At 41.4% G+C, this 18,675-nt stretch overlaps 1 protein-coding gene across 1 annotated transcript in view; it reads right to left on the bottom strand.

The window, feature by feature from the left end:
* Positions 1 to 18,675, bottom strand: part of COL4A1 (collagen type IV alpha 1 chain) — a 156,116-nt gene that overhangs the window by 75,383 nt on the left and 62,058 nt on the right. The window lies entirely within an intron of this gene.

Below are 18,675 nucleotides of genomic sequence, written 5' to 3' on the forward strand. Positions count from 1 at the left end.
GGACATTCCCCATCTTAACAAATTTAAAAGATGAAAGAATCAGAAAGTGTTAAAAAGGAAAAGAAAAAGAAGTTCCCCAACCTTCACAGACTATTAGGTCCTTTCTCTTTCTAGGAACCTTCTGCACCCATCCTGCCTCTTATACACCATGGACTTTGGTTTGGGCAAGCAAACCCCACCTAGCCTCTTACCACATGCACCTCATCTGTCTTCCCTTTGACTGTCACCAGCATGGCTGTGGCTTGCTCCTGACACTTCTGATGCTGCAGATGACCAGGTTTGCATGGAGAATGAGACAGACAAAAGTGCTGAGGTTTGGGAAGGGGAGCTGAGCTGGAAGTAAAGCGAAAAGCCTTTCTGAGACCAAGCCTAGACTGCAGTGTTTGCCCTGGACTTTCTGCCATGGCACTGAGTGGAAAGTCTCAGCCCCTGTGGATGACATCCATCTTATGCATAAGGTCCGCCTATGCCCAGGCGATGGATGGTTCATCAGCTTCAGACTGCCCACCGTTCCGTATCTCCAAATGCCCAAGTTCAAGGATAGATTTCTATTGAATAAATCTTGATAGCAAAACATTATTTAAGCCCATGATGAATTCTAACACAATTCTAGGAATGTCAACATTGCTATTGAAGTTGCTTGGTAAACCTAAATGCTCAAATCATACATCATACAAATCTAACAGAGTGATGGTTACAGAGGACACATACAATAAATATCCTTTGATGGATAGCACTTTCAAAGAAATAAAATTCTAGATACTTTCTTCTCTATAAACATTCAACTTTGCACATCAGCTTGTAAGACAAAAATGAATTGTAAAGAGTTCTTCACAAAAATACTTTCTAAAAAACTATCATTCAATGCAAGAATGACTCGAAAGGGCCCCCAGTGCTGTCTTAACATAAACAGTTGAAAACTCTTCCCCTACAGTCATCTAAAAAGCAAACAAACTGTCCAACTTCATTAGTCCAGTAAAAACTTTTTAAAATGATAAGCAAACAAGTGCTGACAAGTTGTTGGCAGCAACAAAATTAAATTTTTTTCCGAACGTTTCTAGGACTGACAAAAGTTTCAGACGCTCTCCCTGACTGCAGCTGAGAGCCGCCGACGGACGACACGGCAGCCACGAGCAGCAGCAAGGACGACTGACAGCAAGTGTTTGCTCGAGCATTTGTCTCTGAGCGCTCTTTCTGAAAAAGAAAAAGTCTAAACTGTTTTCATTCTTACTCCAAAACAGTAATCTGTTTAAAATATTTTCAGTATAAATATTTAAGTCACTCCCCTGAAGTAGTCAACTTCCCAAATTAGAAAGAAAAATATTATGATAATATTTTTCCAAAGTCTTGTGGGTGTATTCAATCAAATCCTGTGTGTACATTTCCTGATACAGTTAATCCTTAATCGATAGCTTATGTCCATTTTCCCAACAAACTGCAACCAAATGCAGTGTGTACTCTGGGAAACATTTGTATTCTTTGGCCTCACTCTCTATTAAAACATTCGAGTGTCAATTCCTGTAGATATCACCTCCCCTACCCTTCATCCACATTCATTTTCTTCTCTGCTTCAGCCTAAGTGCTGGCTCTCAACCCTCCAGCACCCACTGACTGAGAGATGGGTGCTTCTACCTGAAATACTGGTATTCACACCCCACCCGTACCATCCCTTAGGACCATGAGCACATCCATAGAAACTATCAACTAAACATGTCTTCCCTGCAGAAAAACTAGACACAAAATGATTTGAAGAAAATTATTACACCTAATCGATCTTGTTAATTAAAAGGCAATAAAAGTTGAATGGGCTTTCAGAATGGCTTGTGTAAGGAAAAGTCCCCATGGTGTTATAGTTCCCTGCCACGAGAGGGCGCTATGGGACTACATATTTTTTCCAAATTAAAACTCACTGAAACATGAAGCATTCAGCATTTTTCCTTAAATATTCATTATGTTAATATTAAATATCCAGTGCCACTGAAGATATTAGCATGGGCATAGTTGAAAGAAATCAATTTGATAATGCTTAACAGATAAAACTCAAAGGGAGAGGAAAAATTTTAATTAGAAATTAAAATGTAATTAAAACTAAATGTAAAATTAGTAACCTGAATGTCGAGGCTATTAAGTGACAGGTAAATGTTGTGACCCTAGAAATAATGTGAATTGTGGATATTTTTCAGTCTGCTTTTCCATCCACTTTATAAACTGAGAGTATTTAAACCTAACAGTGTACGGAGAGGGTGTAAATAAATTCAGGTTTCTAAATGACTGCATGAAAAGAGTATGTGCTGAGAACTGAATCCTACAAAACATGCATAATACAGGTGCACGTATGACAGCAGGGAGTCTCTAAGAAACTTACTAAACATCCAATTGTCAGTAAATTTGATTTAAAGGCTTTCTTCGGTCCCTTCCACTACAAATTAATAAGAAACATATACTTAAAGTAATTTAATCCATTTTCCTGATCTTTCCATTGTGAAAGGGCAAAAGTCTGTTCAGTTTTTAGTGGCTTCCATAAAAAGGTGATAACATAATCTCTCTTGCTAAAAATTTAACTTATTGACATGGGGTGCTCCGGAAAATCAAAATCATGAGTGTTTCTGCCTAAACCTACTACCTTACATTCTGCTTCTCATATAGAATTAAGATTGCCTTGTAAAGCAGAAAAACAGCATAGATAGAAAAGGTGCTACACTGCAGCTTGGGACCTGACTGTGGCTCCCGGAGGTCGCACATGCTGCACGCTGCAGCGGGTAGTGGGTAATCCAGCTGCAGCTCCACACTGGCCCAGCAGGAGGCGCCTTGTTACAGAGCTAACTAGTGGTAGCAAAATGACCCAGCTAGAAATAGACCCTACATGGAGTGAATGCTTACAAAGTTGTACTCAGGGCACAGAAAGGGAATGGTAACACCTAAGAGTTGCTGAGAATCTGCATATAAAATTGCACCTTTACTCACCACCACAAGTAACTTTTCTCTCCAAAAAAATTCCATGAGAATTATCAAAATTTTGTATCATTACTTAAAGATTTTGGGAACAGTGAGAAACTGCAGTTAAGTAAATAATTGACAACAAAATAACTGGAGGCTAGCTGATTTCTGAATGTGTACAAGGAAAAAAATGCATCTTTTTCTCAAAAACACCTTTTGCTTTATTTTCACTATTTCCACACCAACAACCCTGAGATTTAAAGAGATGCATTCTACCTTATCAGTGAATTTGAGAAATGCCAATTGGTGTGTAATACCTAAATAGCCCCTGGAGGGTTTTCATGTTACCACTTTAGAGGATGTGATTAACTTGAACTTGAAAATGTATGTGGGTGTGTGACAGGGTTCTGGAAGTGCGTGCATCCTGAACAAATTAGGACACATAGTCAGGAAGTGTCACAATCTAGGTCATGAATTTTTTTTTGTCTGTGCTAAGAGTACATATAAAAAGTGCAGGAAAAAATATCCTGACAATAGTATTTACAATTAATAATATAAAACAGCATGCAAGATAGTTTTCATGTTTAAACTTAAGAGAAATTGGCAACTGGCAATTAAAAAAAACTTTTTTTAAATGTGTTAAATGCCATTATCTACCAAAATTGGGTTTCACGTGTGCCCTGCTATGGGGCATTCCCTGGTCCCCAGCACCAAGCACAGATGTCACACGGTAGGTGCTCGCGAAATATTCTCATGAGTTAATAAGAAAACACAAAACATGAGAGATTCCAAAGATATAGTATCAATCTACCAAGAGGGTGCAGGTTTAGGAATCCTATTTTCAAATTTGACTGCAAAAAATATGTACCTCTGCTCTGGGGTAGAGATCAGAGCTTCTGGGAATCTCACCTTCTACATTTTCATTTTAGTGACTGCAGTGATAATGCCGTGTGTTGGGGCAAGAACTTTGACCTAGAAACCAAAAGATTTTGGTCCAACCTCCAGCACCAATCACTTAGATCCGCTGGAAATCAGGTTTGCGATCTGTAAGACAGGAGGATTCTACCTGCCTCGCTTCTCTGGCAGGATTCTTTGAGGGTCAGATTCGATCCAGTGCTCAACTGCTCTGCATTGCATGAAACACCAAACAAATGCGATGAGCTGAACTGTTCTGACTTTGGTTAATTTAAACACATATTTTGCATTTATTATCAAGTTTCTATGCCCATCACGTCAACTGCATTTCCTATAAAGCCACAGAATACCTTAAAAGAGAATGTGGCGGGCTGGGTAGGTAGGGCGGGGAGAGTGGTAGGGGGGAAATGGAGACAACTGTAACTGAACAATTAAAAATAGGCTCTAAAGGAGGAAAAAAAGAGAATGAAAATGTAGTGTCGTCTTTTTGCCCCTTCTAGCCAGTCATGTGGCTAAATTCGACATAGGAAAATATGGATTTCTTGGGTATATAAAAAACCTGAGCATTCTAGGAAACTCCTCCTTTATTGTATGCACGAGGTTTTGGGGTTTTTCCTTAATGAGTACTACTGATACTCTTTTCAAGCACAGAACGTGCTGTATATCCTCCCAGGCTGGCCTCAGTTTCTGTAAGGCCACCGCATCACCAACTCGGGCACTCGCACGAGGCTCCAGGACCCTTCTCTTCTTTTTAGCCCGTAAGTATCTGAAAATACACACATGTTCTGATATCCCCATTACTTCCTTTCCCTCCAACCAAGCTACTCGGCTATCTCACATCTCTAATAACATTTCCCCCAGCATGCGGCAATAATTTCAAGACTTCATTAATCATGCTCAGAATCTAAAAGATAAGAACAGGTCCGAGGAGGCTAAAACGGAACAAATCAATTTTGCCTTTATAATAAAACACAGTGCTGGTAAAGCTTGAGGTTTTACAAAACCCACTATTAGCTTAACTTTGATGATTTGAAAAGGCTGTAGTCAGATCGGTCAGAATTGATAACTGAATTTTAACCTATATTCAGTAAACATCATTAATTCTTTCAAAACATATACAGACCCTCGAGGAAAGAAATTCAGGAAAATGTTGAAGGATTTTTTTTGGTCAAAATTTTTATTTTCAAACTGAATAGGTAAGAAAAGCATATAATTGCACAATCAATACAAAATAATGGTGGGTAATTAATACAATAAATGGCTATTTCTCAAATACGAAAAAGTAGCCTTCTCTTGGTAGGTGGGTTCCCTGCACCTCAATGCTGTTAACAAAATCCACAAACCTGTCTTCAAAGAATAATGTGGAGAATATCTCCTGGTTAGATTGTAGAGTTTTAAAATGTGTGACATTTTCCCATGTATTCTGTATTTAAATTGTTTTAAAAAGTCAATTAGAGGAGGGATGACCCAATGTGTAAGTGTTGTTAGACAGAGAGAGGGAGGGAAGATACTTAGGAAGAAGGTCAGGCCACGCAGCTGTCAAGGCCCCGCCCCCTCCCCACTCCAGGGTCTGCAGCATCAGACACAAGGACCACCATGACCCACCACGATGACCAAGGCGATTTCTCTTTGGCAAGAACATGCTGATCAGTCAAGTGTCCTAAAAAGTGCCCTTGCTGTCTCTTTCCCAGATATAAAAGTGCTAGTTTTGTGAAATTCCCGAGCTCCCACAAGAATTCCAAACCAATGGGTGCCCACTGGGCATCCTTGAATGAATAAATTCCCAAACTCAGCACTTCTTCACCTTCTGTGAAGAAATAGATGAAAAGCAATCAAGTAAGAGCTGTCAGTCCTTGTAAAAATGCAGTAGTTGATGATTTGGGTCCAGAATTTCGGAATGACAATACAGTAATAAAAGGAAGTCGGCTCTGTATCGGGGCTTACGAGGAGCCACGGAGTCCTGTGGGTGGATGGTTCCAGCCAGAGCTCACCCTGCCCTTCCCAGTTCCCTGGGAATACTCCAAGGGCAGAGCCTGGCCACCCAGGACTTCTGGGACACAAACATCTAAAGTCACCCACTGTGTCAGGGGATCAGATGCCAGGAAAACATGATGTGCTATAAATAAGGAAGCAGACACCGCTCCTTATAGCTCTAAACAATCACAATGCAATAACTGCTATGTAAATGGCAAGCGATTTGCTTCTGCAATCAGATCACCTACACTCCTCTAGAGCTTACACTTAACCATGTGACCGAGCACAGGAGATGCCTCAGGAGAGAGGTGCCTGTGTCAGGGACAAAATATCTAACAGCATGAAAGATGGCACATGTGTGTTCTCCTCTGTCGCTGGATGAAGCAAATGACTTTTTGTAAAAATCGAATTTTAAACTATATTTCAGATTACTTTGTTGGAAGCATCACTTGTCAGGCAGAACACATTTCTGAATTCATTCCACAAAGACACCTCTTTTACTACTGGCTACACTTCGTGTCCTTCCACGGGCCAGAGAGCCTGGAAGGGAATGGGTCCTCAGAGTATGAACAGATCCTCCAGGTGGGGAATGTTATTTTTAAATATTTGAAAGGTAGATACTTTGGGATAAGAACATAACTTCACAGAGGCAAGTAAATGAGATGTCAAAGCAAATGAATGGTTGTTCCCACGTACATCTTCATAATTACAATCTATTTATCCCTCCCATTCAGTTCTGGGTACTTACCCAGGAGTCAGACCAAAGAAATGACACCTGACCGACAGTTGCGAGGCTAGGGATAACCATCACTGCGATTGTTTCAGAAAGTCACACACCAGCTCTGCCCTCTTAGCCCCACAGGAAAACTTCAGAAATAAAATATGAGGAACTGAATAGATCCATAAATGGAAAAAACAAAGACACTGAAGCAAGAAATCACAACAGGTCTCGGCCATAATTGCTTCCACTCAGGGGAAAAGGACCAGATGGCAATTGGGACTCAAGAAACTTTAATTTTCACATCAGCGGGCTTGAAAAACTAGTGATGAAGGCGTCCTGGGCAAGTGCTGCTGACTCACAGTTCCTCTTTTTCTCAGCATACATCATTGGAAAAGTATTCAACACTGAGGAAATGTCTACTTGTAAAGTAATAACCCATTATGGGCCTGACCTTCCTCCGCTCCAGATTAATGGAGCTCTCTGACATTTATTGCATACCAAAGTTCCTCTTGGTAAAATAACATTCTACTCTAGAAAGGTCAGGAAAGCACAGCACTGAAGTTCCTTCTTGCATTTGCAGGCATACCTGAAATCAGGGGGTAGAAAGAATTAAGTTCGGAAGGCCAAGTCTTCCCCAGTGGAGATTTTCAATTTGAAATCAGAGTGTCTAGACCTTTTTGGATAGAGAAATAGTCACCCGTCCAGAAGGACACAGATAAACACAGCTGCCATGCATCTTCATCCTTAGAAGGCAAGTCTGTGAGGCGTGTCCAAGAGGCAGTACAGAATAAATCTCATCCTCACATACACTCTCAGGCTCCCAGTCCCCTCTGGGATGTCCACCCTGTTCTAGATGTCCCTTGACCCAGATCGCTGCCTCTGTGAAACTCACCACCAGTGCTTCTCACCTTCAAGTGGCTGCTAGCTGTGACTTCACATCCTCTCCCCCGGTCGTCCCATTCCCCCTGCCCACATCCCGCAGCACCGCAGCTGTGACGGGACCCACAGCAGCTACCTCCACAATTGCCAATCCTGAAAAAGTTTTTTAAAGCCCAGGCTTGAAGCCAGTGGGTGGGGAGTGATCCCATCAGACAGTGAGTAAGGAGCATGGGGGGTCTAGGAAGAAGTGTGTGTGTGTGTGTGTGTGCGTGCGCGCGCACATGTGTGCATGTGTCTTCAGGCACACACACGATATACAAAGAATGTGTATCACAAGAGGTGTGCCATGAGGCACTGGAAAGTAAAATAGTTTTACCTGTGCAGGTGAGCAGAGAGCAAGGAAAGCCAGACAACTAATGAGAAAAGATTGGGAATTCACAGTGGGAGAAGGATAAAGAGCCAAATTGTTAAGAGAAAGAGGTAAGGGGTACAGTGTGGGCCATGCAGCCAGCAGTATGATGTGCCCCTACTCTGGGTCAACACTTGGGGACTCGTCCTGTCTTCAGAATCCCCTGTGGAAGCCAGACTCCCCTTTGAGGCAGCAGTGGCATGCTGGCCTCACAGGATCAGAAATCTGGGTTTCAGCTCCTGTCCTCACAGCCTTGGACCTGCAAGGGCCTGAAAGACTCAGTTCCTCAGCAGAGACCAGCAATCTAATGTCCATAAAAAAGAAAAACACTGCTCTACTTCATAACTCCCAATCATACTTTAGAATGTTATTATTAGTTTTTGCTGGGAGTTTTCCCCCCAGCCATAGATTACTCCTGCCTTGGCAGGCAAGGCATTCAATGAGCTGTCAGGTCACCGTCTCCTGCAAAGAACTGCATGTTTCACATCCCAGTGGGATGCAGCCCCCAGGGGGCCAGGACGCCCCCACTGGGCCCTTCTGAGACAGCGGGGTTACCGCCTCCACGGATGCCCCCAGGGCACAGCCTGTGTGGTCTAGAGTCCCATATGGTGATGCCTGCTCCTTACCAAGTGCCTCTCTTTGAGTTGAGACACCAAAGCCCTGGTCCTCCAGCTCCTTAAGGGGAGAGGCAGAACCCCACACTCACCACCCACATCAGCCATGGCGGGAGGGCTTCTACAGCAGTGTTTACTAAATGCCATGAACCAGGAGAAGAGGTGCTCTGCCCCCATGTAGAAAACATACCATTGCCTGGCCTCCAGGATTAGGAGACAGGCAGCATCCAGCAAGACTATTCCAGGTACCTCCCACCTCGCCCATGAAACAGATCAGACCGGAGGGAAGAGGCCCAGCTTAAGAAAACAGTAACTCCCAAGGGCTTAGAAAGATAGAAAGACACACCTTCTGCTTTTTGCCAAACAACTTCCCTTTCACGAAAATATGCACTTTACTGATTTGGGATCATTTATGTATAGAAGACCAGTTTGGGGCAAGGGGCACAATTATCCGTGGCAGTTTCCCATGTCCAATTTTCTACTCCCAATCAGGGCAAACATGATGAAAATTAGGGAAACACAACTGGGGGGCCTAGTGCACTGTGTGTGCTGCCTGAATTTTAGGTCCCTGACTTGTGACCACAGCTCAGCTCCAGTCCCTATGGGGTGCACTTTAATGGCACTGCCTTCTTTTTATCCCTCTGAGTTTGTAGAAAGTTTGCTTGGAGCAAAGTGGAGCAAGCTCAGGGGGTTTACTGATGCTGTTCCTTTACTGATGTTTTCCCCTGCCATGAGGTAAGATCCCAAGGACAGGTGTGTCATGCCTGTCTTGCTATAACCATGCCTAAATCCATGGGCACACTTGCACCATGGAGCAGAGTTCAAGAAGACCCATGGAGTGAAGGGGGAATGGGATGGGGTGGGATGGTGGACACAGAAGCTCACTGGATCTACTATGAACAGACTTAATTCCTTTACCAATCTTGTAGGGAAAACCACTTCAACCTCAAGCATTTAGCTAGCTTTAGAGACCTCAAAATTCACATCAACTTAGAGACTTGGATTTCTTAATCTAGAATCAGTGAAGCAACATACGGCCCTCACATGTTACCATGAGACATCCATAAAAAGTTCTGTAGGCAAATCCTCAGGATGTAACGAGACAGGTCTGAGAGATTCATATCTATAATTCATTACCAAAAGCATCTTTCATCTCTTTGTAGGTTGGCCTACAAGCATGTGGGTGGGCATAACCTCACACTAATGAAGGAGAACCCTACTGAAGGACTTTAAACCAGGAATGATTTCATGACAGCATTTTAGAGATTAGCCAAGAATCATTATTAGCTCCTCATGTTGGTTTTTCAAGTGAAGACATCTACAGTCAATAGAGTTTGTGGCCAGGTAAGGATTATACTCTTATAACACTATGCCATTAACCAATGGAGGCAGGCTAAGCCACATGCATGTGGTGTTTGGGTATACCTTTAACATTTCTAATGGGTTTGCCAAAGGGAAAAGAAGACAAAGGGGCACCACTTCCCCACAGTCATCTGGTTTGTTTCTTACCTCTGACTAATTCTTCCTTTGTTTAATTGCACATTGTGCTGAACCACTTCACAAGCATGAGGGTTCTGTTAATACCATTTCTGTGGGTGCAGTTCCCCACGCCTACACTACATCATTATCTTGCACCATTACGTGCTGTCGGGAATCACTGCACCAACAAACAGGAGGGAAAGCCAAATGCCCACTTTTCATTTGTCAGGGTGGGTTTTAAGTCTTCCATCTTGAATTACAGTGTACAGGCTCATGTTGCTCTTTCTAAAAGGAAGCTCTATTCCTGCCAGTCAATGTTTTGGCGGGATCGTATTTAGAAAAAATAATTTTCCATTAATAGTCAAGACGAGGACTGTCGGGGCCCAGCATACTGACGACAGCGCACACTCACATGAGGTGTTCTGGGCTTCCAAAGTCACAGGACACAAAATTCCATTCAAGACATTTAATTTTTTACTACTCCTTGTAAACGTGGAAAAAAAATCAACTCACTATTTTCGAAGCTGCTCTTGAGGAGGTACGTTCCAAATATAGTTGCAAATTAAGAAAACATAGATTTTTATCATTATAATCTATCACAGGTTTAACGAGTCTCAGAAGCACAGGGCAAAGAAGCAGACTTTAGGTGATGGAGAGAAATGAGAAGATGAGATGGAAAGGGGGAAATGCGGCCCCCTGTCCTTCCTGCAGGATGGGACAGCTCTGTTGCAGTCAGGTCTGATGGTGGGCCGGGTGTGCATAACAAGATGAGCCACTTTACATAAATCCATCTTTAGTGGTTTCCCTACAGTATATTGTTGATATTTTGTCCCTGGATTCAGGCATTTTTTTAAATTTTTTGTTTTGAAAGAACTATCAAAAAGACAAAAGTAGGTAAATGTGGAAACCGATATTGATTCTCACGATGACTCTGCCAGATGATGATTCATGTGCAATATGTGGAAATAGGAAATAGGAGACATCTGGAAACAATCCTGGTATTATAAGACACCAGAAAAAAAAACATGTATTGACCCAAATAACCAACTAACATGCCATCGGGTCCTGCGGTGAACACCAGTGGGTCCTGAAGTGATTAAAGTAGACACTCTGAAGGGCTGAAACCCATGATAAGGCAAAAAGTAACTGACATGCCTCAAAGGTTCCCTTTTAAATAATAACTAGGACAAGAAAAATTGGCCAGGGGCGGACAGGAATTTGTAACTATACATGCTGTATACATCAGGAAAAGCAGTTAACAAAACGCTGGGGAAGTGAATAAAGGGAGAGCTTGTTTCCCTTATATTTCAAGGGATAACGATTCTGGAAATGGAAGATAAAATCACAACACTGACTAGAAATTGGATGATGTTTCCAGACAGACCTCCCAAGTGAGTACATTTCATTTTTCCTCTACCAAAAGCTTCCAAAAGCTACAAACACGCTTCCTAACAATGGTGCTATGATTCTAAAAACATCCTAGTATCTCTTTAATTTGGGTTCCGGGAGAGCTTCTGCCACAGGTGGCGCAAGTCCATTTCCCTGGTCTCCTACTGTGCACGTATGATCTGTGCCTGTACACTTATACAGCTGGGAACCTGCCCAGGACGGGGCGAGCAAGCGAACTCTTTCCTCATTTTGCAACAACTTGTAAATTCAACTACTGCTAAAATGACAGGTATCTACTGCACAGATAACATTTTAAATTTCCTGAGTTCTTTTACATACACCTTTTTCACTTGATCCTTTTAGCAACACTGGAAAACTTGAGGATGAAAGTTCATTTCCCTTTTTTAATAGGTAAACTTCATCAAAATCACTTGACGAAACACACTTGGTGAACAGATAGTGAAATTCACACTAGAATCATGACTTTTATTTAATAAAACATTCTTTCCTACAGGCTGTCCCTGAGGTGAAAAATAAGTGGTATCTGTGATCGAATAGGTTTGGGAGACTGTACATGATGTGCCATTCCTTAAAAGGTTCAGGAACTTCTTAAAGGTTCTGAGGTACCCTGGAGTGGAAAAAACAAACATCCACTTAATCACAACTTGGAGTTCCCAAAACTTATCTGTCCTTGGAACACTCTTCCACATTCTGTCCCAAAGGAAGCATTTATTGACATCCCCAAGGTGGCCTGAGGATCACATTTTGGAAAAGACTGAACTAGACACTATTGACTTTTGTGAATGCTCAAAACACATGAAAATAAAGATGTCCAATCAGTCTCAAAAATAGTAGAATAATTTCAAATACACACAATGCACTAACTCAACAAATCTTAATTTTAATTAAATAAGCCTTCTAACATTTTATACTAAGTGGCAGTTTTTACTACATTTTGACTCTATATATTATACATTTTGGAAGAAAATAAAATTTCTTTAGAAATAGACTAGATTTTGAAATTTTCACTAATTCAAATGCACTACAGAACCTCTCAGAGTAAGTGCTTAATAAATAATTGTTATTATTAATAATTCAGTCAGTCCAAATAAGTTAATTAATCCAAAGTTGCAAAGAGCCTACATAAAAATTCACATTCAGAACAATGGTTAATATAACTTAATTTATGGGGAAATTTTCAATATTCTGATAAAAATGAAAGATAATATTGGTAATTAATAATCCTTGAGGACCCAAATCTATTCTCCACAGGTACTAAGAATAATTGGGAATGAAAAGAGAATAACTAGTCAATAAATAAAGTATAACATACACAGCGCTCTATTCCTGTTGGTGACTATAGTCTTTTGATTGTGTCCAGAATGGATAAACTGTATGGCCCTATTCACCTCCTGGGAAATCAAGGAGACATGCCCATTAAGTAACAAAGGTTACTCCCTTTTAACCAGAGTGAGGAATTTCCTACAGGATAGAGTATATGCCAGGATTTCCTGAAGGAAGGGAGTGGAGGGGCCCAATCCTCACTATGTACATGCATCTCTTTGACACAGGCCTAAGAAACCCTCAATTCAGTCTGCCCTGAATGCTGTAAAAAATAAACATGGCCTGAATGAGATGGAATGAATGCTGCATTCTGGGCTGGGCTTCCCCTAACCTCCCTCAGGTGTGGGCGGGCTCAGACTTGGGCAGATGACTTCTGACCTGCTCCTGGTCACTGACAAGGTGGTTCCCTGTGGCTATTTGTTTAACCAGATGGAAGCCTTAGTGCAGGGGTGTCACACTCATTTTCACCAGGGGCCACATCGGCCTTGAGGTTGCCCTCAAAGGGCCAAAATAATTTACTGTATAAATGTAACTACTCCTTGATTGTTAAGGAGTTGAAATTATATTCAGCCCTCTGAAGGCAACCACTAGGCTGATGTGGCCCACGGTGAACATGAGCTTGACATTCCTGTCCTAGTGGACACTTCTCTAGAACAGGAATTGGGAGGTCTGCCCAGTGCCCTGAAGGAATAGGCTCTTTTCTTTGTGGTCCTCCAGGAACCCCTCCACCACTACGCACTCAGAGAAAGGCTTCAGAAGGGGAGCTTCCCTTGGCAGGTGGCCAAGGGAGCGGCATGTATACCATGGGTTCAGTTTTGGAACAACGGGAGCTTGCTCAAGACTCTAGGATAGTCTGAACCACAAGTTCACTGTGTTGGGTTCTCTCAGATCAGGATCTTCTTATCTTGAAAAGTGGAAATTTATTAGTGCTATGATAGCACTTGAATCCTGTTACTGGTCTCTTATTCACTATAAGAGATCAGGCTAGTTTGTTGGCACTCAGTCCAGGCTGATTTTGCTCCCTGCTCTCCCCAGCCCCCAGGAGACACTGGCCACATCTGGAGATATTTAGGTTGTCACAATTGGGGGAGGGAGGGTGCTCCTGGCAGCTGGTGGGTAGAGGCCAGGGATGCTGCTCAACATCCTATAGCTCACAGGACACTCCCCACAATAAAAACATTTTTCTACCCAAAGTGTAATAGTGCCAAAGCAGAGAAACCTTGGACTAGTTGGTTTTTCTTTAGCTATAAAATGGGTATAATAATAGTAAGCACAAAAAGCACTCAGTGTCATGTCTGACCCAAGGTAGAAGTTCAATATAAATCAAACCCCTTTCTCTTTCTTGCTCAAATATTCCAAAGCCAGGATTTTCCCCTCCTGGCCAAAATCTGTTGTTTATGAGCAGAGTACACAATTTAATGTTAAAATTAGACAGGTTTATATGTAGGTCTGATGTTGAATATCTATTGACTGTGTCCGTATGTATGGCAGCTAAATGGCCAGTTAATCTACAAATCATTTACCACAATAAAAGAAGAGTATCCTGCACAAACTTAATGCTCAAGCAACACTAACATCTTCCTAGATTTCCAGGGCCAGAAAGAGAATTACTTCCAGATTGGCCAGATTTCTCCAACTCTTTCAAATCAGATAAGGTACACATTTTAGGCAAAAAGACATAAATTCCATTTTCAAAGTTCTCTGCCTTGAATGCAGTGTGGGACTACACTCACTAATGACTGCATCACTGCTACGCAGACCCAGAATGGGGAGAAGGGCTGTGATTTATAAACCATCTCGTTAGTAATAACACAATAACATGCTTCTTCCCCACATTGTTGGCGAGGATCTAGATATCAGCAGGTTAAAGTATTCTGAGAATACATGAGATACCCACGCAGTTCCCACTGTTCATTAGAATTACTATAATCTCAATTACTTAAGACTCTCTGTGCTTCCAAGACTATGACTTGGGAATGTCCCTTTTAACTATCAAACCTTTTCTATGATAGCATTTATCACCTGTCCACAGAGGTGCTTTCTCTGATTAGTGTAAATTCAGCATGTGTCTTTACGCACATGTGTGACAGACAACCCTACTCTATACCCAAATTAGTCTGTTGAATTAGTGAACACACAATTTGCCTGGATCCTATTCATCTAAGCTGCTCCTTATATTTATGATTTTAGGTCCCAGGAATTACTTCCTTCTCAGAACAACTGTAGCATTTGTTTTCTATACCATTTCTCCTGAACCTGATAATTAACACTTAACGTATTGATTTCACTATGTCTTACTTCTAGTTTAACGTGAAGTTCATTTTTTCAGACACTGCAGTCATAGAATATAATGACAGCTTTACATAAATGTGGACTCCCATGATTCAACTATTTGAAAAACTTCTTAAGCGAGTTCTAGTTTAGCAAAACCTAAGTGGTTAACTTTTAAGTATATAGCAGTGACTTCTGGGAATGTGTGGTCTTTCCTATCATCTCAAATAGTTGAGAAAACCAGGTTATCAAACAAAAGAGGAGCTTAATTTTGGTGAGTTCTGAGTAGGCACGCATTCAAAACCCTAATCAGTTTAAGTAGATAACATTCCCACATGGCTGAGGCCTCCGGAAGAACACAAGCCATTGTGTACAAACCCACATTAATTACCTAAGAGAAAACCTCTGAAGACATGAACAGCCAGCCAGGGAGGCAGGAAAATAAACAACTCAGCAAAGACACCAAAAATCCAGGGAAAGACTCATGAATTCAACTGTTGAACTCAGAATAAGATACCCGGTATTATACTGGTAACTATGGGATTAGAAAATGACTAAGGATCTGCTACATCAACATTTACTTAGCTATCTGGAGAATATAAGGCATTCTGTCAATTAATCACATCTTCATGGAAAGCAGGACTTAGCCAAGAGAGATTTGGCAATTTATACTGGAGATATTCCAATTTCCACTGGTGACTTCTAAACAGAGAGTATGTCAAAGTGTTTTTTCAAGAAGATGTGGAAAAGACATGTCTCAGAAACAATGATTTCCAAATTTCTCAGGCAGTGACACTCTGTCCCAGTTAGGTAACTTTAATTCTTTCTGGGTTATGTGGCTGCTATTATCCTATTTTTTAATAAAAGTCAAAACTCACTTAATTTGTAGACATTTGAGAATAGCAAAAACCACCTATGACAGTTGTAGACATTCATTAATAGCTCAAAAAGTAGGTCTGCACTTTGAACCACAGATCTAAACTGTGATTCTAAACCCTTCTTTCATTTTGCATTTATACTCGATGAGCCTGTCTAGGACTTGCTTTGAGAATGGGTGGGAGTCGGAGGCAGTAGCAGAAGACCGACTTCTCTTACTGACCTGTCAGCCAAGAATAAATTTCTTTGTTATCTGACCTTGGGAAGAGAGAAACGGAACCGGATCCGAAATCCCAGCTCAGTCAAGCTCTAGGTGTATCACATCATTAAACTAATTATTTTAACAACACTTCTAAGACAATAAGTGGAAGTTTAATATTTCCTCTTTCCATGAGAGGAAGGACCACTTCCTTGCTCATACTATGTGAACCATGGGACCTGAAATCTTTATGCTCAAAAGGATATAAGACAGATCTTTGATTTTTGTTAAAAATATATAATTCTAAATCATTCAGCCATTCTCCTAGATTTCAAGAGGACTTCGAAGCCATTCAATAACTGGACTTTGAATGGTTTAATTGATAGCCACCCAGTAAGTTATTATTTTAAATAGTCTTTATTTAGTAATGACACAAAAAGTTGAAAATGGGCAATGGAGGAGCCTGCAAGGGAACAAGGTCAGGCCAGCAAAGGCCATGGAGGTTCTAGGCCCTGCGCCTCTGATTCACTTGCTGGGAAGCGCAGAATTGTACACCCTCTACCCCAGTCCCCACAGGAGCTCTGGGGTTTTCCAATTTCAAGCCTTCGGTTGGTCACAGTAGCACGCTGACTGAGCCTTCATCACAAGAAAGTATCACAATCTAAGGGCACATCTTCTTCTTTACACTCTCCTGCCCTTGACCTTTCCAAGACAAAGTGGAAGCAGGGCCTCCTGAATGTCACACTCAACAACAGCCGGGACCAGAGGAGTGTATATGGGCCACGGCAAGGGTTTCATCAAGGCTCAGTTCTGACAAATGTTTCAAGACCCTTTCTTTGCTGGGTTGGGTGCTAGGTGCTGTCTGTGACTCAGATGTGACCCTGCCTCTTCTAAAAATGTTCGAGCAACTCTGAACTGAAATGGGCCAAGTCCCTCACTAGCTGGTATCAAGTTATGAACAAGTCAGCTGAAAATATCTGGAAAGGTATAGGTGGATTAATCTACTTCGTTCTATATTAATGGGTGGATTTTGGTAATAATTAAAATAAATCAGGCTAGAAAATGTATGCACAGAACAGAAGTCTGAAAAGCACCAGAGCCATGTGTGAGTGTCCCCAGGGTCAGGGGCTACTTGGGAGCAGAAATCAAGACAGTCGGTGGGCTGACCCTGCCTTCGTAAGACCGAGAAATGCCAGTTCTGCCTGCCCCTCTCCAGATGCTTTATGTTACAAGAAAAACTTAGTAGTGTTGATACAGGCCTTCATTTCCTATTTATTGGCATCTGAATGTTTTACTTTTTATAGTTGTAAGAATTGTTTTTGTTAGTGCAGAGAGCTTATATGTAATTCAAGTTAGATCATTTTTTTAAATAAAGGATCTTTGTGGTATGAACATACTTGCTCTAACTTTAAAGTAACTCTTGAGAATGCACACTTGACCTAGCTAGAAAAACTCCCCAAGTAAGAGAACGAACAGCCCATGAAGATGAATTGTGTTGGATTAGCCAAAAAAATTCATTTTTTCCCGTAAGATGGCTTTAGTAGCACTTAGTTGTCTTTAACTTCATTTCAAACAGTTTTGCTAGATTGTATTATGACAGCTATATGTAAGTGTGCATTAAAAAAAAAAAACCTACCAAGACTGGTGAATTTATGTATAGCCATTTTAATATTGAAAATGGAAGAAAATAAGCAACATTATTGGTATATTATGCTTTATTATTTCAAGAAAGTAAAAATGCAACTGAAACACAAAAAAGATCTGTGCAGTGTATAGAGAAGGTGCTGTGACTGATCAAACGTGTAAAAAGTGGTTTGTGAAGTTTTATGCTGGAGATTTCTCACTGGACAATGCTCCATGGTTGGGTGGCCCAGTTGAAGTTGATAGTGATCAAATCGAGAGATTAATTGAGAATGTTATATCATGTGGGAGATAGCAACATACTCAAAATACCCAAATCAATAAAGTTTTTAGTGAAAATGAAAAATGTCTTTTATTTTATGGAAAAAAGTAAATGGACTTTTTGGCCAACCCAACAGTTGATAAAGTTGATAATGAAATATAAAAATGTTTTCACATCTCTCATTTATCTGAAAACTATCCAGGCAATACCAGTGCCACCAACCATCAGCATGCTCTTTTTGAAGAATAACTTTGGTATTTTAGCAAGTAGTTAAAAAAGAAATGACACCATTTTCTGTAAAACAGAATTCACTGAATTTCAAAACTGTGAGTCTGGGACCCCATAACCTTCAGGCAGGCTGTGAGTGAGAAAAAAAATCTCATGCTGGCTAGGCTGACACCGTCAGCTCCCCGAGAGCAGGCAGTGGTCCACGGCGGCTCACTGCAGTCCACACCACCTCAGGCTCACTGCAGTCCACACCACCTCAGGCTCACTGCAGTCCACACCACCTCAGGCTCACTGCAGTCCACACCACCTCAGCCTGCAGTGTGCTTCCACATAGGAGGCTGACTGGTTTACTGGCCATGTTTTCTCACTGCCACACCTGGTTTCCCTGGTGACTCCTGGACAGTTTAAGAATACACACTGTCCCTGGGTAAAAACCACACAGGCATCCTCTCTCATATCTGAAATGCACAAATGTGACTTGCCTTCCAAAGAAAATGAGCTGTGATTCTTAATGAGAGGGAAGAATAGTGCTTGACT

This window comes from Phyllostomus hastatus, unplaced genomic scaffold, assembly GCF_019186645.2.
Source record: "Phyllostomus hastatus isolate PE091 unplaced genomic scaffold, TTU_PhHast_1.1 phas_scaffold_46, whole genome shotgun sequence".
NCBI lineage: Eukaryota > Metazoa > Chordata > Mammalia > Chiroptera > Phyllostomidae > Phyllostomus > Phyllostomus hastatus.